The sequence below is a fragment of the Chanodichthys erythropterus genome, chromosome 3 (genome assembly GCF_024489055.1).
Source record: "Chanodichthys erythropterus isolate Z2021 chromosome 3, ASM2448905v1, whole genome shotgun sequence".
NCBI classification, from domain to species: Eukaryota; Metazoa; Chordata; class Actinopteri; order Cypriniformes; family Xenocyprididae; genus Chanodichthys; species Chanodichthys erythropterus.
The window spans coordinates 69,034,248-69,058,852 of record NC_090223.1 but is presented as its reverse complement, the minus strand read 5'-3'; the positions used below and the strand labels follow the sequence as shown (position 1 = coordinate 69,058,852).

Sequence of the window (24,605 nt, the reverse complement as noted above, 5' to 3'; positions counted from 1 at the left end):
TCCATGTGTCCTTTGTCAACCGTTTCATTCGGGCGGAGATTGGGTCAGAGGATGTGTTCTTACTCAGGGAGCACATTGCAGACACCCAATTCGGAATTGAGAACCATCATTTCATGCTTGTGTCATTTGTGGTGTCTGTATTTCACAAAGTAAGGCTGCACCACATCGCAAAATTAACTACCCTGGAGTTACAGAGTGCAAGCATATGAAAGAAGCTGTGCAAAACAGTTCTTTTTATAGGATTTTAGCTCCCCAGTCCCAGTTGCAAGCCTGACAGGGTAATGTAAGATGTTGGAATGACCTGGAATTATAACGTTTACTTTTCCAGGCCTTTTAAAAAAATTCTAAGCTGGTACAGTATATATGGGAGCTTGTGTGAGTGTGTGTGTTTGTTTTGTCTTCGCAAAGTTCAGTTTGATATCAAGTTGTAATTTTAAATTACTCTTTTGGAGTATAATTTGATTGTCTTGTTGATTGTGTTGAAATAAAAGTATTTCTAATGTAAATTTGTGCAAGTAATTGACTGAAATCATATATGATTTGTATATGCAGAGATATTGTAATATTGACTGAAATCATATAAGATAATTATATGTAGAGATACGAGGAATTAGGTGGAAACATAAAGTGTGAAGAACAGACACAATTTACCTATTAAAAACATATAATCTGTATAAAATTCATATGAGCAAATGATGCAAAATTTAAATGAATCCTATGTGACTTGCATATGATTCAATCAAGAATTTTAAATGATTTGTATAGGAAATTTACTGATATTCATACACATTTTCTACTAAAATCATATACTATTGCATACTGTTGTCGTGTAAAACTCGTATAAGAATTTTGCAGTATTCATATATGACCTAAAAATCCCATATAAGTTTTATGTGTGCTTTTTAGTTAGCCTGGTAATACCAGACTCTGCTACTTCACTTTGCTTCGTAGACAGAGTCTGGAATGGCATAATAGAGAAGTGTTTACTCTCTCGCTAGGGGGCGATTGTCTGAAGTTTAAAATCATTGGTTACCCGTAAGCCAATCAGAATCGTTTAGTTATGACGTATGGTATGCGCCTTTACAGCCTCATCGAAGCACAGGCATCATACATCGAGCTCAAATCTATGATTGAACTTCCATTGTAAACCTGTTGTAAACACATGATGATGCGAGCGAAATACCGGAGTGAACATGGCTGTAAACGACTTTTGCAGATTATGCGAAGTTAATCTACGCATACACGGTACAATCACGGGCTCTAAACTTATTTTTGACAGAGTGAAACAAGAAAATATTTGTAGCCAACTCTCAAACTTAGGATTAGATCTTTTAAACACAGCTGGCTTCAGTTTGAGTTGAATGTTCTCCATAACCGAGCGAACTGCATCCCGTGTCTCAGCCATTTCCGCGTTCGGTTTTCGATTTCTCTAACCTACAATGTAAGACTCGGCGCTTAACATCTACGTCACGGCTCTCAGCCCGCCCTCTGTTCGTTGATTGGCCCGGCTGTTTCCAGACCGGTGGTAAACAGAAAGCTCTGACGCTGTCTCAGACTGAGTACAGAAGCGAAATGAAATTGAGCGGAAGTAGGAAGTCTGACGTAGTCAGGCTACTTTTTAGTATGAAAGTGGCCATAATTGGTCTGATTTTGTATATGACATGTATTGGACTTACATGAAACACATAAGGAAATTCTGGCTGATTTGAGTAAAGAAGGATAAATTCCTATGATAGCATCAAACATAGAGTGATTGTATTAGAATCGAAACGTTAAAGTGACCTGGTTTTTGTTGAATGAGCAAGAGAACAATCGAGTATGAATAATGTGTTTAATATATGAAAACTACCGAGGTTATACATCTAAATATATACAGAAGATATACACATAAGTTACACAAGAGTGAAAATGAAGACAGGAAAAGAAAGATGATCAAAGAATGGCAAATTACAACAGTTAAACCTTTTGAAAGCCAGCACAGAAATCAGTTTAAACGAATTTCAAAGAAATCATAATACTTGCATATTGGTTCAAGTCAGTGTGCAGTAGAGTTTTAGTGCGCTTGGCTTGGTTGGTCCTTTCCGAGAGGGTTTCTCCGGCGGGGTTTTCAAACGAGGTTTACTGAAGAGTAACTCAACCGAAGAGAGAGAGAGTCCAAAGAAGTGGTGTTCCCGAAAGAGGAGCACGATGGAGGCGCGTGGTCACCGGAGAAGTCCGGGAGAGACGTGCACGAGGTGCTCGAGAGACAATCGGGAGAAACTGTGCGTCTTTGCTTTTATGGAAAACGAAACTAACCCACCTCCCGAGTTGGGTGGCCAATAGATGCAATGCAATCTTTGGCGGGCAAGGATTCCTTTGTCTTCTCTTGCGAACTCATTTGCATAATTTACGAGGTTGGATCAGTGTTCGTTTTTCTTCGAAGTACTATTAAAAATAGAACAATGCATTCTACAGGGATGTGAGATACATTATGGAATAAGAGAGATAAAGAGCTTTAAAAAGAATCTAAACTCATCACATCTAACACACCTACAATTATTTACCCTAAACACTGGGAAACATACATGCACGTGTATATATGATGGGTACTTTTGGCACAGTCATATTTTGAGAATAACTGTACATACCATCTCTAGGCATGTTTGTGTGTGTCTGTGTGTGTTTGTCTATGTGTGTGTTGGTGTGTGATCTGGTACTGAGTCTCTGGACCCACAACAGGGGGTTGGTCCTTTGAAGTCCCAAGAGCTGGCAGTATAGCCGCCTGGTCAGCTTCGGCCAGGTGGTAAAGTTGTCAAAAGGGCTTGTCTTTTGCAGACCGGCCGGAACCGAGGGGAGATTTTACTGAACAGTCCAGCCTGCTAAAAGCGTTCTGAACAATCCAAAGTTTATTGACTACGAACGGATCCATCCAGACGCTACACACCAAATTATCATTCAATGGGATAAATATCTTCTCTTCACTGCAAACGATACCATGAAGAATGTTAACATTTAACAAAGTTAAAAACAAATAAAGTAAGCTGGTTCCATATTCATTTTAATACCAGCAGACACAAAATGCTATAAAAGGTGACAACTTTTAAAGTTAAAAAAAAGATACAAGTTATGTAAATGATAAAAGCTCATTGTGGTTTCTTGGTTTGATAGATTTGATCAACCGTAAACGAGTTTGTGATAGTAGCGTAAGCTTTGTGAACTGTTGTGTCAACCTCGATTTATTGCAATATTGAGCTGTTCAATTTTATTTTGATATTACAAAATAATGAATCAAAGTTACAGGCTTTACTCCAGTGTGAGTTGACATGTGGACTTTAAGGTTTCCTTTTTGACTGAAACTCTGTCCACATTGTTGGCAGGTGTAAGGCTTTTCTCCAGTGTGAATTCTCATGTGTCTTTCAAGGCTTCCTTTGTCACTGAAACTCTTTCCACACTGTTGGCAGGTGAATGGGCTCTTTCCAGTGTGAATTCTCATGTGTTGCCTGAGGCTATGCTCCCGTTTGAAGACATTCCCGCACAGAGTGCAGGTGTGAGGCTTTTCTCTAGTGTGACTCATCATGTGGACTTTAAGGTTTCCTTTTCTTCTGAAACTCTGTCCACACTGTTGGCAGGTGAAAGGTTTCTCTCCAGTGTGAATGCTCATGTGGTCTATAAGGTGTTTTTTATGTTTGAAACTCTTTCCACACTGTTGGCAAGTGAAACAACTTTTAGTTCCTGTCTTTTGAGCTCCTTTTTGTAAGGAAAACTCTGTTGGTTTTTCTTCACTCATTAAATTATAATGTTCTTTCTCTTCTTCCCTTTCATTAAGTTCATGACTTGCCTCTCTCAGTGCCATCAGGTCTAGGACAAAAAATAGACAAAACAAAAAACAATTCAGACATTTAAAGCATCAAAATCAACAACATGTATGATCTATACCCTATCCAATCGTATGGATCAGAAATAGGCAGCTTTGGTACTGGAGGGCCACTGTTTTGCAGAGTTAAGTTTCATCCCTAATCAAATACACCTGCCCTTAATTTTCAAGCATTCCTGAAGACTTAAGGCTGATTTATATTTTTGCGTCATGTGTACCCCGTAGGTACGCCTATCTATTCTAAAGTATTGTTTTGTGTAAAACATGCTGAACTCATGCTGAAGATTGGCAAACAGGCTATCCATTAATTAAAGGATTAACTACTTCCCCACAAAAGCTGTTTAATCAGCATAGTGAAGCCTCTCATCCATTCGAAAAACAGCCTCTGGTCTCATTCTCTGTGTACCGTTAGCATAGCATTAGTTGTTACTCTTTTTTGGCTAAAGGTTGCAGGCTTGCCTTCCAGTGGCTTTGGATCTACATTTCCTGCAGAGTTCAGCTCCAACACTGATCAAACACACCTGAAGCAGTGAACTAAGATCTTCAGGGGCAGGTGTGTTCGATCAGGGTTGGATCTGAACTCTGCATGTATGTAGATCTCCAGGAACAGGATTGGACATTCCTGCTCTAGGTTACTGATTCTCTGATCTGAGACTGATGGATATTTCAAATAAATCTACAAAGTGTCCTGTTGAGGTACTCCAGGGCTGTACTCAAGTTCAGATTTTTATGCCCTTCCCTTGCTAACTTCCCTCCATCTTAAGGACTCAGATGTACATCATTGTTTACTCTGAACTAACAGAATCTGTCTACTACTTTAACCCTTGTGTGGTCTTCGTTTGGAAAGTACACCCAGGGTCTTCGGGGTCTCCACAGACCCCAGGCAACAAAATGTAATTTTGTAACAATTTTTTGTTGTTGTTGTTTAAAAAAAACAAACAAAAAACAAATGTAATTTTACTCTGTTTATATATTTTTTTATTCAACATTTGTGCAGTTTCTTGAGGATAGTGAAGCTCTGCAGCATCTACTGGATAAGGGGATCATTTTTTACTTTTAAAACTGCACTTTCCAAAAGATGGGCAAAAATCTTACACTAAACCATGTCAAATTATCCATGTGATCCCCATGAATGACATTTAGAAATTTGGGTCTTTTAGAAAGTGAATTGCACATAAAAAGCTGTTTTTGTATAAAAACCTACTCAAAAAAAAGATTTATTTATTTAAATAAATGTAAAAGAAATGATAAATCCTTTATAAAACTGCACAAATATGAAGTCAATACATTAATAAACAGAGTAAAATTACGTTTGTTTTTTAAAAAAACAATTATTTTGTTACAAAATTAGATACTCAATTTTTTTTTTTTTTTTTTTGTAGATCTAGAAAGTGTTAACCACTGTACAAAGTTTCATGTCATTTGGACAAAGACTAAAAAGACCCCAAAGACCCTATAAGGGTTAAATGTACCTCTCTAAGCTCTTGATTGCTTGGAATTTGCCATGGAGCTGATTTGTAGATGCACTTATGTTCCAGAAAATACTGTAACAATAAAAGGACTATTTTAAAAGGCTTGACTATGTGCCACACTTACTGCTGCCAGCTGGTGGCACGATAAGCATGAACAACAATTGATCAGCTCCCATGACCAAACATACAACCACAACATGAAATGTGATTTATACAAATCCATTTCCAGCTACATTCATATGTGGTCTGAAATCCTATTCAAAAATTGTATTTCTGGAAGTCTGTTTCAGTCCGAGCGCTCTGATCAGATTTAGCGTGGTTTATTTGACTTGCTCACGCCTCGTCAAACATAAACGTCAGACATTGTTTTCTCCTCGTCCGGCACCAACACAACCTTGTTTCTGCAGTGACTTTAAACATGTTTCCTATAACAGAGACATATTTTGAAACCAGCGGAGATGATAGCACAGAATAAAGCTAGAACAAAAAATTATATATGATTCCACCAAATTAGCTTTTCTTTTTAATATGGCAAAGCTCTTAACATCAATCAATCAAGTATTATGTAATTAATAATATAACTTTATCAACAAGAATTAAAACTTGGTAACCATGAATGCATATTTGTCATTTTAACTAAGCAGAACTGGTGGTGGTGCTTAAGATACTGTTTCTCATTCAGTGTTTGTAAAAAAAAAAATATTGATAATGGTAATTATTATTACAAGAAAATTATACTACTACTACTTCAGTCATTAGTATGAGCAAAGAATATACTCTTTAGTATGAGGTGACAGCTCTGTTTATCATATTAGATACATTTGAGAGTGTTGAAAATGATGTTATAACGTTACTCTGAGCGTTCGCTCGGCGGCTGCTGTGAGACACTGTTACACACTGCAGTAAGATAGATCGATTTTACAATATCATATTAAATGCTGGATGGCTTGTGTTGATAAATGACATGCGATTCATTTTAAAACATATTGTATGATGGAGAAAATGCTGTATTACTGTTACTAAAAATAATGCTGCATCTGATTATGTTATGTTAGCTACTTCACAAAATAGTGTTTTTCTCTGAGGCATGGTAAAGCATGGTAATTGCAAGAAAATTAGATTTAAACAAGACTAAACGTGTTAAACTATATAACGATAATTTGTTTTCTGCCTATGAAAAAAAAAAGTTGTTCCCTTAAAACATGTGATTTATTAAAGCGTCTTTGGTGTTTCCATGGTTTCTACTAAATAAAACCGGTAACTGAGGGTAAAGCGGGTATGACGTGATTGACAGGCGACTCCTCACTCGTCCTGGAGCCTTGGTTAAGATTGCGATTTTCTCACGATTTACAAATTGTTGGAAACATTTGGGATATTGTAAGTTCTGAAGTGAACAACATTTTTTTGGTTTTTGGATATTTAACTGCAAAAAATATTACATATTGTACCTTTAACCCTTCACAGATTCGACATTCGACATGTGACCATAAATGTCTGAGTAGCCTATTTTAGATTTGTTTCCACTTTTATAAGAAAATTCAAGTGATCGCGCCAGCGCCTCGCGTACGCACAACATATATCAGTTTTAGTAACTTGACATCGCAGCCTGTTAATTGTAAAAATAACATACATTCAACCAAATATACAAAAAGTTATAGTAGTCTGTGTACAATAAAAGTGTTTGAATAATATAGATTAGCCTCCAAATCGTGAATATTAAAACATTTGGAATTATGCCAAATTATAGGTTATAACGCCGGTTTCTGTTTCAGTTTAGCTTTAAATGAATTTGTTTTGGCTTAATGTTTATATATTATTTTTTTCATAATTAAAATAGTAGTGGTGCCCACCAAATATACAAATATACCCGTGAGACTTAAGACTGATTTTGTGGTCCAGGATCAGATTGAATGGAAACACTGTACTTTAAAGTGATGTAGTTACACATTACTACATTTACTCACTATAGTAATGAGTTAATAATCCTTACTTACAAGTAGCCAAACCCTAACTCTAGCTCTACAGTAAGTGCACTTGAGTGAATGAACTGAGTGAATTATGACACTTTCTGTAAGATTATACTTCAGTATATTCTCTATTTCTGTAGAGCTGGACATTTTAATAATGATCAAGTATAGATATTAATAATGAGTTCAGCTGTGAGAATAAAACCAACCTGTTTGTTCCTCAGTTTCTTCATGTTTCACACTGAATGTTTCTTCAATCTTCATGTCTTCAGTCTCATCTTTAATAAACACCATCTTTATATCTTCACCCTCCACCTCTTTTTTAATCTCCATCGTCATGTCTTCAGTCTCCTCTTTAATAAACACCATCTTTATATCTTCATTTTCCTCCTCTTTTTTAAACTCCATCTTTAAGAAGAGAATAATTAACAGAGTTAATGGTCTTAAATTACCATGTTAGACAAAACAAATCTCTAAAAAATAAAACTGCAAATGAATAAACGTCATATTTAAGCATTTATGACTGATGAAAACACGATCAGTTAGTTTGTTAGTGTTTGTCGTTCATGTTCACTGTTTGAGCAGCACGTGTCGTGTTTCACTGAATCATTTCTCAAAATGTTTAATTCAATTGACTCGGAGTTGAAAAGTTCAGTATCTCCATCATGACTCTCCAGAGACTGAACTCGTGTTCATGATAAACTGATTTATGATTTATATAGAGAGAGAAATGAGACGCAGGTTTACTGTTTCTCATCAGTGGATATGAGCTTTACTCACACAAATATCCTTCATTACAGTTAGATAAAGAATCACAATGTTACATTAAATAGTAAATAAACTCATTTCACATCGCTTGTTTTAAACAAAACACACAACTATAAATCATTGAACTGTTTCTATCGATTAAAACAGCTTAAATTCTTAAAACAAACCTTTCTTCAGCAGAATCAGATGCAGGAGCTCGGCGCAGTCTTATGACGTCATGTCGTCACTCCAAAATAAAAGTCCTGCTCAGACGCTGCATTGTCTACAATCACTTCTTCTTCTTCTTCTTCTTCTTCTTCTTGTTCTTCTTCTTCTTTTTTAACGGCTTTTGGCATCCAGCTTAATGGTGCATTAACGCCACCTTCTGTTCCGGAGTGTGGATCAGTCAGTAGGTTTACAGTATAATCTATAATATCCAGAAAAAAAAAAAAGAAAAAAAAAAGAAAGGGGGGAAACCCTTTATATCCTATAATAAAGCCCAGTATCCTTTAAAAAAACCAACAATCCCTTCACCTGTGCTCTGTCATTCATACTAAGTACTGTTTTTAAAGTGAGTTTCTGCACCCCTTGTTCTTTAAATCTGTTATCCATTATCCCCCTCTCCCTCTGATATTTCCTACAATGTAGAATTACATGTTCCACCGATTCCTCTTCCTGACATTGCTCACACATACCCGTCTGATGTTTCCCCACCATTCTTAATGTTTTATTTAGAGCACAGTGTCCCAGCCTTAAGTACCGTTTCCTCTTTTCTATCTCCACCTCCTACCTTATTTACTTTAATACTCTTTTGGATATAGTATAAATGTCTCAGTTTCTCCTCACTATCCCACATTTCTTGCCATTTTTGGTTAATTTTTTCCCAGATTATACATTTTACTTCTGCTTTACTGATTCTTATTTGCATTTCTACATGTTCCTTCTTTAATGCATTCTTTGCAACCTTGTCCACTTTTTCATTGCCCTCCACTACTATGTGCGCCGGAACCCAAAAAAAAAATAACCAGTCCACCTTGGTGTGTTATTCTTGTAACTGAATAGAGAATTTCAAATAAAATATCCTGTCGACTTGAATGGAACGATATTAAACTAACTAGAGCTGAAGCTGAGTTTGAACATATTATGACTTTAATTTTTGCTTTTTCCACCCAACGTAAAGCAACTAAAATTGCCACCATCTCCACTGTACATACTGCTAAATGATTAGATGTTCTTCTATTGATTTCAATTCCTCTTGCTGGAACCACCACACCCATTCCTGTTACCCCTGTTTCAGGGTTCTTAGTGCCATCTGTATATATTTGAGTAAAGTTTTTATATACTTCAGTAATATAATCATTAAACACCCCAACCAGATCAGCACTTTCTTCTTTCCTTTTCACCTCTAACAAATACCAATCTACCTCTGGACATCTCATCTTCCATGGGGCTATGACTGGATGTACTATTGAAGAGCTGATTTTCATATCAGATACCCCAAGCTCTTTTGCTGTTTTGTTCCCCAAATAACCAAAGTTGTCCTTTTTACTTCCCTCTTTTCTCCAGCATTCCTTCAACACTTCTTTTGTGGGGTGCGAGTCATTATGCCCCTGCAAGTTAACCCAGTAGTTTGCTATTATATGCCGTCTCCTCAGTTCCAATGGCATCTCTCTTACCTCTACCTGAATAGCTGAGACAGGCGATGTCTTAAAAGCTCCACTACACAATCTCAACGCCTGAGCCTGGATCACATCCAAATGTTTCAAATGGGATCGTCTACAATCACAGAAGTGCATAGACTGTTTTACCAGATAATATTTGTATTAAAATTAAAACAGTGAGAAATATGATACAAACAAACACGTTGTATGAGTTTATTCATGTGTCCGAATTGAAACACATTAAAGGTCAAAGTATATATATATATAGTCAAGTCAAGTCAAATTTATTTATATAGCGCTTTTACAATTGGTAATTGTTTCAAAGCAGCTTTACATATTAGAAGCACAGAAAAAAAGGGAAGTGGTTAAAACTGTACAAGCAAGCGTGGTAATATGTAACATATACAAGATGGTGCTACATTAAGCCAATGTCGGCTGACTTCCAGGGGTGGAAAAAACCCCCTAGGAGAAAAACCCAGCGTGCTAGCACTGGGAAAAAAGTCCTAGGAGGGAAAAAACCCCTTGGAAGATATATATATGTAAATGTATATGGAGATCAAAATCTGAATTGTACATTTTTATTATAGAGATTAAAAATCGATTATATATAAATATATGTAAGCGGATACGGGGATCCTGGGCTACGTTGTAGTCAGGTCCAGACGCAGGTTCTCCATCTGACCTGGATACGGCCTGGATCCAGCACCCGGCAAACCTCAGGATAAGCAGAGAGACAGATATTAGCGTAGATGCCATTCTTGTTCTGATGTACAGGTATATCTAGTGTTATAGGAAATGTTCTCGGTTCCGGCCGACCTAATTATTGCAGCGTAACAATCCTTTAACGGATTTGAAAAATGTTAATGTATTGATAATGTGTTATGTGTATGCAAGAGCAAAGAGATGTGTTTTTAGTCTAGATTTAAACTGACAGAGTGTGTCTGCTTCCCGAACAATGCTAGGAAGATTGTTCCAGAGTTTAGGTGCTAAATAGGAAAATGATCTGCCGCCTTCAGTTGATTTTGATATTCTGGGTATTATCAACTGGCCTAAATTCTGAGATCGCAATAAACGTGAAGGACTATAATGCATTAAGAGCTCACTTAGGTACTGGGGAGCTAAACCATTTAGAGCTTTATAAGTAAGTAGCAAGATTTTAAAATCTATACGATGTTTAATAGGGAGCCAATGTAATGTTGACAGAACTGGGCTAATATGGTCATACTTTCTGGTTCTAGTAAGAACTCTAGCTGCCGCATTTTGAACCAACTGTAGTTTGTTTAAAAGCCGAGCAGAACAACCACCCAGTAGAGCGTCACAATAATCTAGTCTTGAGGTCATGAATGCATGAACCAACTGTTCCGCATTTGTCATTGAGAGCATATGTCGTAATTTAGATATATTTTTTAGATGGAAGAAGGCGGTTTTGCAGATACTAGAAACATGACTTTCAAATGAAAGATTGGTATCAAAGAGCACACCCAGGTTCCTAACTGAGGACGAAGGTTTAATGGAGCACCCGTCAAGTGTTAGAGAGTATTCAAGGTTTTTTCGTGAGGAAGTTTTTGGTCCAAAGATTAGGAAATCAGTTTTTTCTGAATTTAATAATAAGAAATTTCTTGTCATCCAGTTTTTAATGTCAGCTATGCATTCTGTTAGTTTTGTGAATTTGTAGGTTTCGTCAGGGCGCGAGGAAATATAGAGCTGAGTATCGTCAGCGTAGCAGTGAAAACTAACACCATGCTTCCTAATTATCTCTCCTAAGGGCAGCATGTACAGAGTGAAAAGCAACGGTCCTAATACTGAGCCTTGTGGTACCCCATATTTAACCTGTGATCGATACGACATCTCTTCATTAACTACCACAGACTGATAACGGTCAGATAAGTATTTGAACCATGCCAAAGCAATTCCACTAATGCCAATATAGTTTTCAAGTCTTTTTAAAAGAATGTTATGATCGATAGTGTCAAAAGCAGCACTGAGATCTAATAACACTAATAGAGAAATACAGCCACGATCGGATGATAGGAGTAGATCGTTTGTAACTCTAACGAGAGCAGTCTCAGTACTATGGTATGGTCTAAATCCTGACTGGAAATCCTCACAGATTCCATTTCTTTCTAAAAAGGAACACAGTTGTGTTGAAACTGCCTTTTCTAGTATCTTTGACAGAAAAGGTAGATTCGAGATTGGCCTGTAATTTACTAAATCTCTCGGATCTAGTTGAGGTTTTTTAATAAGAGGTTTGATAATAGCCTGCTTAAAGGTTTTTGGCACGTGTCCTAGTGTTAAAGATGAATTAATTATATCAAGAAGTGGACCTACGACCTCTGGAAGCATTTCTTTCAGTAGTTTAGTCGGCATTGGGTCTAACATACATGTCGTTGATTTTGATGATTTGATAAGTTTAGATAATTCTTCCTCTCCTATAGCGGCGAATGATTCTAGTTTTACCTCAGGGACAATACAGTGCACTGTCTGAAGAGAAACTGTAGACGGTTGCATGTTTATAATTTTCTCTCTAATATTATCAATCTTGCAAGTAAAGAAGTTCATAAAGTCATTACTGCTGTGCTCTATGGAAACGTCAGCAGTTGAATCTCTGTTTCTAGTTAATTTAGCCACTGTGTCAAATAAATACCTAGGATTATGTTTGTTTTCTATTAAGAGATTTGAAAAATAAGTAGATCTAGCATTTCTTATGGCTGTTCTGTACTCAATCATTTTTTCTTTCCACGAAAGGCGAAAAACTTCTAGTTTTGTTTTCTTCCAACTACGTTCAGCTTTTCTAACAGCTCGTTTTAGAGCCCGAGTGTGCTCATCATACCACGGCGTTGGATTAGTTTCCTTAATCTTCTTTAGACGTAAAGGAGCGACCGCATCTAATGTGCTGGAAAAGAGAGAGCCAATAGTTTCTGTTGCAGCATCGAGTTCTTCTATGTTGTCAGGTATACTAAGGCGATGAAACTGCTCGGGGAGATTATTTATAAAGCAATCTTTAGTGGCAGACGTGATTGTTCTACAATATTTATGGCTGGGTGGTGGTTTTGTAGCCTTGGCTAATTGTATTATACACGAGACTAAATAATGATCTGATATATCATCGCTCTGCTGTAGAATTTCAACAGCATCAATATCTATTCCATGCGACAGTATTAGATCTAGGGTATGATTACGACAATGAGTGGGTCCTGACACGTGTTGTTTAACTCCAATAGAGTTTAAAATATCTGCAAATGCCAATCCAAATGCGTCTTTATTATTATCTACATGGATATTAAAATCACCAACAACAAGGACTTTATCCGCAGCCAGTACTAACTCTGATAGAAACTCAGCAAATTCTTTGATAAAGTCAGTATGGTGCCCTGGTGGCCTGTATACAGTAGCCAGCACAAATGTCAACTTACATAATGTTACATAAAGCACCATCACTTCAAAGGAATTATATTTGAAATTCTTTTGAATGATTCTGAATATATTACTATAAATTACAGCAACACCTCCCCCTTTGCCTTTCTGTCGAGGATTGTGTCGATAATCATAACCTTGAGGACTAGATTCATTTAAAGTAATGTAATCGTCTGGTTTTAGCCAGGTTTCTGTCAAACACAGCAAGTCTAGTTTATTGTCTGTGATAATTTCATTTACAATAAGTGCTTTTGAAGAAATAGATCTAATATTCAGTAACCCAAGCTTTATCATTTGTTTATCTGATTTATCTGTGATTTTCATTTTTTGAACATCAATTAAATTTTTACCCTTAAAAGGTTTTGGAAGTTTTTTGTATTTACTAGTTCGAGGTACAGACACAGTCTCTATGTGATAATATCTAGGTGAAAGTGTTTCTATGTGCTGTGAATTATCTGAGTTCTGTGACGTGAGGCGGCTAGCAGACGGTCGGTTTAGCCAGTTTGTCTGCGTCCTGATCTGGGCCCTGGTTTGTCATGTTTCAGCTCTAAGACTATTTGCCAAATTTCTAGAGAGAAGAGCAGCACCATCCCGGGAGGGATGAATACCATCTCTTTTCAACAGATCAGGTCTGCCCCAAAAGCTTTTCCAATTGTCTATGAAACCTATATTATTCTGCGCACACCACTTAGACAGCCAGCCATTGAGTGATGATAACCTGCTAACTATCTCATCACTCTATATATATATATATATATATATATATATATATATATATATATATATATTATATGAACGTTAATTAGTTATGTTATGAACCCAGTATGGGTCATATTTGTTGTTGGTTTGTTTTTTCCTTTGTTTTGCAGGATGGTGTTGAGGTGAATGACGTCATCATTACTGAAGACTTACACCTGTTTGGGGCTGATGCCGGCAAATTTAAGCAGCTCCCTTCAGTGTGATGGCGCTCGCTCTCCCCTCCTCGTGTCGTGCTCGTTCTCCCTTCAGTTGTTTGTTTTGGTCTTTCCTCTTAATTTTATTCTTACTTTAATAAATGTTATTCCTTTTTTGATCCTCATACAACGTGTTATCTCCTTCTTTGTCGCGGCTTGCGAGCCGGCCGTGACAAATGGGGGCTCGTCCTTTAATTTTTGAAAAATTCCTGTTTTTTTTTTTATGTGTTTCGAAAGCGCTTTGTTTTGTTTGCGTTCGGTTATTTTGTAAGGAAATTTGGCGTGTTGATTAACCGTATGTAAAACCGGAAGAACGATTCCCAGCTAACCAAAATACGTGACTGTTACGTAACTGCAACGTAATTTGGTGACCAAACTTTCGTCGTGGCGACGTAACTAGTTACGTCGTGGCAACCGGAAAAGTGAAAGGTGCCTATACGTCGCCAAAACGTAACTTTGTGACGTTGCCAGGTAGTAACTGCGACGTCGTGGCAACGTTGTGTATCAATAGTTGTGTGTTGGTCATCAGTTGGTAATTCTTATATTTATTTATTTTTCTATGGGCGGACATGCAGTAGTTTAACCTAATTTATGTCCTCATTTGCCCAAACTAATGTAAAGGCTATTACAACAGCTGTGAACGATGAATGCAGACTCGAATTGAATTCAATTCATTTATTTTGAAAAACACACAGAACATGAACAAAACTCCAAATGAAAATAATGAAATACACTCAAACTATAAATAAAAACATATAGCCTACAGCGAAACATAAAATAAAACCATTCAAGACGTTTTGCTCTCAGTATCATTAAAAACATATGCTATGCTAACGTAACATTTTGCATAACATATATTTCAGACGATCAAGGAAATCACAAAGGTAAAAATATTAACAAAAGTACTTAAAGTAGACTGTGGGTAATGTTACTTAACCAATCTGACGCAGTTGTTGAACTTTATTGCTATAAAACTGACGAGAAACACGGAGAAACGTCGACGCTGTCCTCTCCAGCAGCTTGAATGTTTTCCCGGTTGCCATGGCAACTCTAACGGCCACCTGCACTAACGTAAACATAACAATAAAAAAAGGTATTGCGTCTTTCCAAAGTTAACTTTATACATTTTTATAAAAGCCATTTATTCGTTGTCACCTCGGAAAAATAAATTCTCCTCTCAGAAAAATTAACTTTACACTCTTATCAACATACTGTGGGCACGCGCGCACTACATTTGTGGAGGCGCGCGCTGTATGTCACGTCACTATATATAAAAAGCAGTCATCCATACTCTGATTTGGTGAAAAGAAACATTTTTTTTCTTAAGGGGACATTTCAGTCTTGTGTCTGACATTTAATTACACGTTTTATATTGCAAATTCTGGTAATAATAACATATAAAGAATGTGTAAATGATGGTAATGAAATTACGAGCACATGACGTTGCTGCTACGTTGCCAGTAAGTCATGGAATGACCATTATATTACGAATAGAGGACGTATCTGGAACGTCCTTGGTAATCTTGTAACGTTTGGAGAACGTACTGACGACGTTGTGATATGGTAATTTGATGGTAATATTATTACGGGCATACAACGTTGTAGTTACGTTACTAGTAAGTCATGGAATTACCAATATATTACGAATAGAGGACGTATCTGGAACGTTCTGGGTAATCTTATAACGTTCGGAGAACGTACTGACGACGTTGTGAGATGGTAATCTGAAGGTAATGAAATTACTGGCATGCGACGTCGTAGTTACGTTGTCAGTTAGTAAGTCATGACATTACCAAAAAGTACGAATACATTACGTAACTGTTACGTCGTGTGTTAGCTGGGTTGTTTGTATAGCGTTATTGTTTGGGATGTTTTAGACATCATTTTGAGGGAAATACGCATTGGATGTGGCTGTTTCAAGGACGGAGTGCGATGAATTGCTGTATCTGTAATTTGGTTGTCTAAATTTGCGAAGTTTTAGAAGGTAAGTGATTTTGCAAATCCTATCGTGGGGGGAATTTTGAATTGTATTGGTGTTCCCTTGTTAGGTGTAGCTGCTCGTTCCCTTTTGGAACGAGTGGGGTAATGTAATGTTTTTTTACTTTTGTGTTGGTGACCGTGAGTAGAGCAGTTGTCTCGGGAGCATATCCGTGGTATGAGTGAGTCGCCAGCGTGCTGGTTGCTTTTCTTGTACCAGCGGGAGTTGGTGCTTAAATACCCCTCACCAGTAACCACACGAAGATTAGGGGTGAGTTAGTTTTTTTTTTTTCTCTGTAGATAGGGAAAGGGAACTTGTTGTTGTTCCTCCTGCTGGGGTTTGTAAAGCACGTCTTCTATTTTGTAGCGTGTATTTAAAGTGGTAGCATGTCTACTCTAGTCGAAGATTTTATTACTTCTCCGTCTGAAGCTTTGCTCGATTCGTGTGCAAAAGATCAATTACTTAAAATTGCGGATCACTATGGAATTGAAATTGGAGATAAGAGGGTAAAGGATAGTACAATTAGAGAAACGCTTAAAACAAAACTGATAGAGCAGTCTATACTGTTTGAAATGCCAGCTACTGCCGGTCAAGTTAAACCTCGTGTTGGCTCTTTAACTTTTGAACAACAAGAACGCTTATTGTTGTTACAGCTTGAACAGGAGCGTTTGAAGTTGGAGGTAGAGCGTGAAAAAACTAGAAACGAACAGACCAATATTGAGCTGCAGAAATATCGTTTGGACATAATAAGAGAAGGCGGATTGAATGACGGCTCAGTTGATGCTTTTCAGGGTGCTTCTCAAATGTTTGACACTGCTGGAAATTTACGTTTAGTTCCTAAATTTAATGAGCGAGACCCAGATACCTTCTTTGTACTATTTGAACGGATAGCGGACGCAAGAGGTTGGCCTAGTAAAGAACGTACACTGCTTTTACAATGCGTGCTCACTGGCAGGGCTCAAGAAGTCTATTCGGCTCTTTCACTCACTGACTGCCAAGATTACGATACCGTTAAAGCTGCAGTTTTAAAAGCGTACGAATTGGTACCAGAAGCGTACCGACAAAAGTTTAGAACGTTGTCTAAGGGAGTTAATGAGGCTCATGTTGAGTTTGTTAGAGAGCTTACCACTGCATTTAATCGTTGGTGTATGGCGTCGGAGGTAACCACGTTTGAGGAGTTAAGTAACTTAATTGTGCTTGAACAGTTTAAGAACTCTGTTCCTGCTCGCATTGCAACATATATAAATGAGCAGAAAGCTGATACACCTGTTAAAGCTGCTGAGTTAGCTGACGATTATATTTTGACGCATAAGAGTAGTTTTGAGTTTCGGAAAAGGGATGAAATGTTTGAAGAGAAAGTAGATCGTACATCCAGAAATTCATCTCTGATCTGTAATTATTGTCGTGGTAAAGGCCACTGGAAAAATGAGTGCCCTGTGCTTAAAGCGAAGAGTAAAGGGGGAAAAGCTCCTTGTGTTAAGCCGGCTGTCCTTGTTGCACCAGTGTTGAATCCTGTTAACTCTTCTTCTGAGGTTTTCCCCACAACAGTGAACCCCATAAAAGATGGAGATTATTCACCTTTTATCACCTATGGGCATGTGTCGATTGTTGGTGAGAAGACAAAAGTTCCAGTGACGATTTTGAGGGACACTGGAGCTTCGGAGTCTTTCATTTTGCAGGATGTGTTGCCATTTTCCTCTGTGAGTGACACTGGTACTAGTGTGCTTATTAGAGGAATTGGGTTAAACGTCTTATCTGTTCCTCTACACAAAATAATGTTGTCATCTCAACTTGTGAGTGGAGAAGTGGTGATTGGTGTGCGTCCGTCTTTGCCAGTGGACGGTGTTGACATAATAATGGGAAATAATTTGGCAGGGGGCAGAGTTTGGCCTGATACTTTTTCACCTCCTGTGGTCTCAATTTTTCCCATCTCAGATCCTGATGAGAGCAGCAAGAATTTTCCGGACGTTTTTACTGCGTGTGCTGTGACTCGATCCATGGCCTCCGCACAACCAAAGTTGTTCTCTGATTCTACTGTAGTAAGACCAACATTTTCATTGCCTGATGACTTTTCTGTTTCTCTTTCAGAATTGATTCAGGAGCAACAACTTGATTCTTCTCTCCAAAACCTTTTTGAGAGTGTGATGTCATCTGATGAAATTAGACATGTTGCTCATGGTTATTTTTTGCAGGATGGAATGTTGGTGAGGAAATGGATTCCGCATGGTAGTGACTTTGCTGGCGATCCTATTATGCAAGTGGTAGTGCCAGAGAAGTATCGCTCAATTGTGTTGAAGATTTCTCATGATGGACTTGCAGGTCATTTAGGGGTTAAAAAGACCTATGACAGAATCCTTCGTCATTTTTTTTGGCCAAAGTTGAAGAAGGATGTGTCAAAGTATATCAAGACATGTCATACTTGTCAACTAACAGGCAAGCCAAATCAGAAGATCAAGCCTGCTCCATTGTTTCCTATTCCTGCTGTCAGTCCACCATTTGAGCATCTGATTATTGATTGTGTAGGCCCATTGCCTAAATCAAAATCAGGTAGTATTTATTTGCTCACTGTTATGTGTGCCTCGACTCGGTATCCTGCGGCTTATCCCCTCCGTACGATCACTGCAAAATCAGTAGTGAAAGCCTTGACTCAGTTCATTTCCGTTTTTGGTATTCCAAAGATTGTGCAAAGTGATCAAGGTACTAATTTTACCTCTCACTTGTTTTCTCAGGTCTTGAAGCTGTTGCACATTAAGCACAATAAAGCTAGTGCTTATCACGCCCAAAGTCAGGGGGCTTTGGAGCGTTTCCATCAGACGCTTAAGTCCTTACTGCGGGCATATTGTACGGAGATGCAAGGTGATTGGGAGGAGGGATTGCCGTGGTTGATGTTGTCAGCACGTGAGGTATGTCAGGAAAGTACTGGATTCAGTCCCAACGACTTGGTGTTTGGGCACACCGTTCGGGGACCACTGGCTGTGCTTCGTGATAACTGGACTGAGAGTACGCCACCTAAAAATTTGATAAGTTATGTGAATGACTTTAAGCGTAGGTTGTATGAAGCAGGTAGGTTGGCAAAAGAACAATTGAACTCGTCACAGAAACGTATGAAGTCACTTTATGATAGGCGAACGGAGAAACGACAATTTATGCCAGGCGACCAGGTGTTGGCTCTGTTACCTGTGGAAGGCTCACCGTTTCAAGCTCAGTATACTGGTCCTTTTGTAGTAGTGAAACAAGTAACTGATTTAAACTATCTGATTGCCACTCCAGACAGAAGGAAGTCAACACAGTTATGTCACATAAATCTGTTGAAGCCCTATTACTGCCGTTCTCACAAAGCGTTAGATGCCACGACTGAGGTAAAACCTGTATTGGTCGTTGATAGTACTGCATCTGCTCCTTTGGAAGAGGAGGTTGATGAAGGAGTTTCTTTTCCAGAGGATACGGTATTGTTAGGTCGTCTTAAAAATTCAGAGACTCTTAAAAATTTGCGTAAAATGTTGGCCCATTTACCAGAGAGTAAACGTGCCGACTTAATTGCTCTTATTAACCGCTATGTCTCTTTATTTGGAGATGTACCTTCACGTACGCACTGGTTGGAGCACGATATCGATGTTGGGGATGCTGAGCCCATTCGCCAACATTTTTATCGGGTGTCTCCAAATAAACTCCTGCATCTTAAGGGTGAGGTTCAGTATATGCTTGATCACGACATTGCACGGCCTTCATTTTCTAGTTGGGCATCTCCCTGCCTGCTCGTTAATAAGTCTGATGGAACTTATCGGTTTTGCACTGATTATAGGAAAATAAAGTGACTAAACCAGACTCATTTCCACTCCCTCGTATTGAGGATTGTGTTGATCGAGTTGGGTCAGCGAAATTTGTTAGTAAATTCGATCTGCTTAAGGGCTATTGGCAGGTTCCGCTGACCCAACGAGCTCAGGAAATCTCTGCCTTCATTACATCTGAAGGGTTATTTTCTTATAACGTTATGAGTTTTGGCCTCAGAAATGCACCTGCAACCTTTCAGCGACTTATGAATAGGGTTGTTTTTGGGTTGGAGGGAGTTGCTGTTTATCTAGACGACGTGGTAGTTTTTAGTGACTCATGGGAGCAGCACCTGAGTCATATTGCAGACCTCCTTTCTCGTTTCAAAGAGGCTGGCCTTACAGTCAATCTGGCTAAATGCGAGTTCGCTCAAGCTACCGTGACTTACTTAGGTAAGGTTGTGGGACAGGGCAGTGTGCGGCCAGTTCGGGCCAAGGTTGAGGCCATTGACAAGTTTCCGCCTCCAACCACCAAGAAGGAGTTGATGCGATTCTTGGGGTTAGTGGGTTATTACAGGGGGTTTTGTAGGAATTTTTCTACTGTGGTAGCCCCACTCACGGATTTGCTTAAGGCAAAAGTGGCTTTTGTCTGGTCTTCTGTCTGTCAGGAAGCTTTTGAGGCAGCTAAATCGTTACTTACTTCCGCTCCTGTGTTGGCAGCTCCCCGTTTCGATCGTCCTTTTAGGTTGTGTGTAGACGCTAGCAACGTGGGTGCGGGAGCTGTTCTGTTACAGGCCGATGATGCAGGCATTTACCGCCCAGTTAGCTATTTTTCGAAAAAGTTCTCCTCTTATCAGTTAAACTACTCTGTAGTTGAGAAAGAGGCTTTAGCTTTGATTTGGGCCCTACAAAATTTTGAGGTGTATGTGGGTTCTGTGTCGGACCCGTTGGTCGTGTACACCGACCACAACCCGCTTGTTTATTTACATTCTTTGCGGTGCCCTAATCAGCGATTGACCCGCTGGTGCCTCTTCCTCCAATCTTATGCCCTTGATATTAGACACATTAAAGGCACTGACAATGTGGTGGCTGACGCATTGTCTAGAGCTCCTTATTCCTTTTAGCTGTTCACATGTACTGTTTTGCTCTTTTTGGTCTCTCTTAAAATTGCTTCTACAGGGCCCGTAGTTGCTGAGGACATTGGGAGTATGACAGAGTGGTGTGAGCTATTTGGTAACGGTTCGGGTGTCATTTTAACATCATCAATTGGACACCCTCTTCTATGGGGGAGGGTGTTATGAACCCAGTATGGGTCATATTTGTTGTTGGTTTGTTTTTTCCTTTGTTTTGCAGGATGGTGTTGAGGTGAATGACGTCATCATTACTGAAGACTTACACCTGTTTGGGGCTGATGCCGGCAAATTTAAGCAGCTCCCTTCAGTGTGATGGCGCTCGCTCTCCCCTCCTCGTGTCGTGCTCGTTCTCCCTTCAGTTGTTTGTTTTGGTCTTTCCTCTTAATTTTATTCTTACTTTAATAAATGTTATTCCTTTTTTGATCCTCATACAACGTGTTATCTCCTTCTTTGTCGCGGCTTGCGAGCCGGCCGTGACAGTTAATTTTAGTCTAAAAATGGGTATAAAATGTGTAAAAAGTTCTTTCAAGTCTTTAAAGGGGCTGATTATGCAAAATTCAAAACTATACCTGTTCTGTCTCCATGCAGTATATATTCTCAGTTTCTGACATTACAGAGAATACAAATTGGACGTCATTTATTCGAAACGCCCACAGCGGTTAAATAATACTTATGGGTTGCGTGGGTTTGTTTTCACAGATAAATATTTATAATCTGTAAAAATGATGGAAATCAAATAGTATCACTTTATGCTGAAGTTCATGAACATTTTATTATGGAACATACAATACATAATGCACATATATATATATATATATATCACTACAGTTATGTGTAACCCGTCCGTTATTGCTGTGGAGGAATCACGCTTTTTCATGACCTGTTGAAAGTACCTTCTTGATGCTTTTACACTCTTAAAGCTGCAGTAGGGAGTTTTTAGAAAACGATGACTTAGCCTGAAAATTTGAACAAGCACAACTCACAGGTCACTCCCCCTTGCTCTCTGCTGCGCTACAGCCCTCCCTCCACAGCTCCTCCCCCATCACAACGGAGCCTGCCGTGAACGCGCAGGCTGGTAAGCAAGCAGGGACACCGATGATGGCGGATAAACAGTTATGGCACATTCACTGGTACGGACGAAACATCAACAATATGATTTACATCGACTATGGCTTGCCCATACTTTGACTACAAACTTGGTCCTCAAAACATTACGTATTTTGCAGTACATGTAATGTAACTATATGACGTATATGCACTATTTCTATAAGTAATAAATAGCTAGTATGATAATATAACGATATGCAAGCAATTATTCTATCGATATGTAATGCTAAATAAGGTTTGCTAGTACATTATTTCAGCAACATGACAAGACAGTGAATTTGTTGGTTTCAATAGTTGCTTTGCACAGTGCGTGACATTTTATCTGTATGTTATGCGGCTAGAGTTTTGACACCGAGTCAATGGGTTCCGACGAGGAATTCACACCCACAGCGACTTCGAGGAGTCAACGGGCGGCGAGAAGAGGAAGCCGTGGTGTGCGCGGAGCATCAGGCAGGGGATGTGGGAGACGGGGCAGAGGTCGCCGAGTGGGTCCAACTCCCGAGCACCTCAGCAGAGAGGACATGGCGCGTGTGGAGAATTTGCGATTAGAGAGGATTGCTTATGAACTTGTAAGTTAGCTCAGTTATAAATGTTTTCCCTTTGCACATCATAATGAATAATATTGTAAATTTAAATTTTGTTTATATAATGTAGGCATATGTAGTGTAATGTTAGCCGTTTATCTGTGGATAATGTGATATTTTTCTGTCATCACTAGGAGCAAATTCAACAATTGAATTTACAACAGACACAACAAGTGTTGGAACAATGTTTGGCACGGGATCCAAGCCTAATCTTTGATGTCCTCAGCCATTTGGGACCTTCTGCTCCTCCATCATTACCTCCTGTCCCTGGGCAACTATCATGGTGCATCTGCCAGAGCTGCAGAGAAATGCCCACTGTGGTGGAGAGGAAGTGCTGCCTCCAACAGCCACCTCTTTGCATTTCAACTCTACCACACATGGATGCATACATTCTGCAGGCGGGAGTCTTGCGTCTGGCCAGGAGGATCTGGAATGACCTGCGTGCTGTAGTTGACCTTCCAGATGAAGGTGACGACAACAGGCAATTTCGACATGCTGCATATAGACAGTTTGTGGCTTGGCAGTGTGGGACTCTGGGTCCTGGTCACAGAGTGGTTATCCCAAGCTGCTGTGTCTGGGCAATCCGGGACCGCTTTCGAGATCCTCATGGACAATACAGGGGATTTATTCCGAGGAGGGTATAGCTGCTGTGCAGTGTTCTTTTAAAAATTTGAATGCTTTCTTGTGGTGTTTAAAAATTTTGCTTATTTAAAATAATATTTCTATTAAAAGTTTGTAAATATTTTTCAATAAAGGGTTAATAAAGTACTCCTGCACAAGAAAATACGTGAACATTTTGATTTGTGCTGAAAGATGATTTCTTCACGTGCCTCTATTTCTGGGGCAATGTCTGACCTGTTGAAGGAGCATAAAGAATTTGATGTGTCAGACATTTTGAATTAATACATCCAGAGGGGGAAGAAAACACATGCATGTTTAAAAATAATAATAAAAAAAAGAAAGGTACTTCTTACCCTGGCCCCTGCTGACTTGGGTTTCCAATAGCTCCTGTGTGGTAGGAGCTGGTACACCGGACAGCACACCATGCTGACGTGGGTCATTTGGTCTCATGGTTGAAAGTCGAGGGAGTCCACGTCCTGATGACACCCATTTCCTTACAATTTTCCTCTGAATTTCTGGGATGTAATGGTAGTCCTTTTCCTCTTTTATGGCATACAAACTCCACTTTCTGGACTTATTATAGAGTTTGCGATATCTGAAATTAGATATTTGACAGACAATGAAAACAAATGAAAATATTTATATTCTATGTCTTTTTTTTTTATATATGTTAAAGTAATGATAAGCACAATAAATATTAACTTGACTTTTTCATAACAGTAATATATGTATAAACAATGAACAGTGTTTTACAGGCGACATGACAGGAAAATTAATAAGGATAATCTTACCTAAAGTGCAAGTACTTGTGTACGTCCTTCAGCCAGCGTTCATTGAGAATGATTTCTGATAAAGCCTGATGGGCCACAGACCCCTTCTCTATCCACCCCTTGTCTCTGTGCTCTTCCAAAGGACCATGCTGACAGGCATCCAGTGACCACTCGTGCTCTCCCGTGACATGGTGAAGAAGGCCAATCCACATGTTCTAACAGTTTAAAATTACTTTTAGAATAATTAAACATACAATTTGTATAGTAGTTGTATTTTTTTCCGTAATGCTTCACTGATGCCTTGATAACTGTAATACATTTCCCATGCAGTAATGAACAATACCAAGTTCTACAAAAACCTGCTGTTTTTACCCCACATGTCAACAACACCTGGGTGCTGAAGTATTAAAGAAAATTTATCTAGTATGTTTGGGTGAGTAATAGTATTACTCACAAAAAAATCATCATAGTTTTCAGCCATCTTGCAGCAGAACCAGAAATGATTGCAGACATCCTTGTTCCACTGCAGAAGAATGGAACAACCCCTTTGCTGCCCTGCCTAAGTGTACATAAAATAA

General features: G+C 38.8%; 1 pseudogene; it reads right to left on the bottom strand.

Moving 5' to 3' along the window:
* Positions 1 to 1,835: 1,835 nt before the first annotated feature.
* LOC137006927 (gastrula zinc finger protein XlCGF57.1-like) overlaps positions 1,836 to 24,605 on the bottom strand; it is a 194,374-nt pseudogene continuing 171,604 nt past the window's right edge.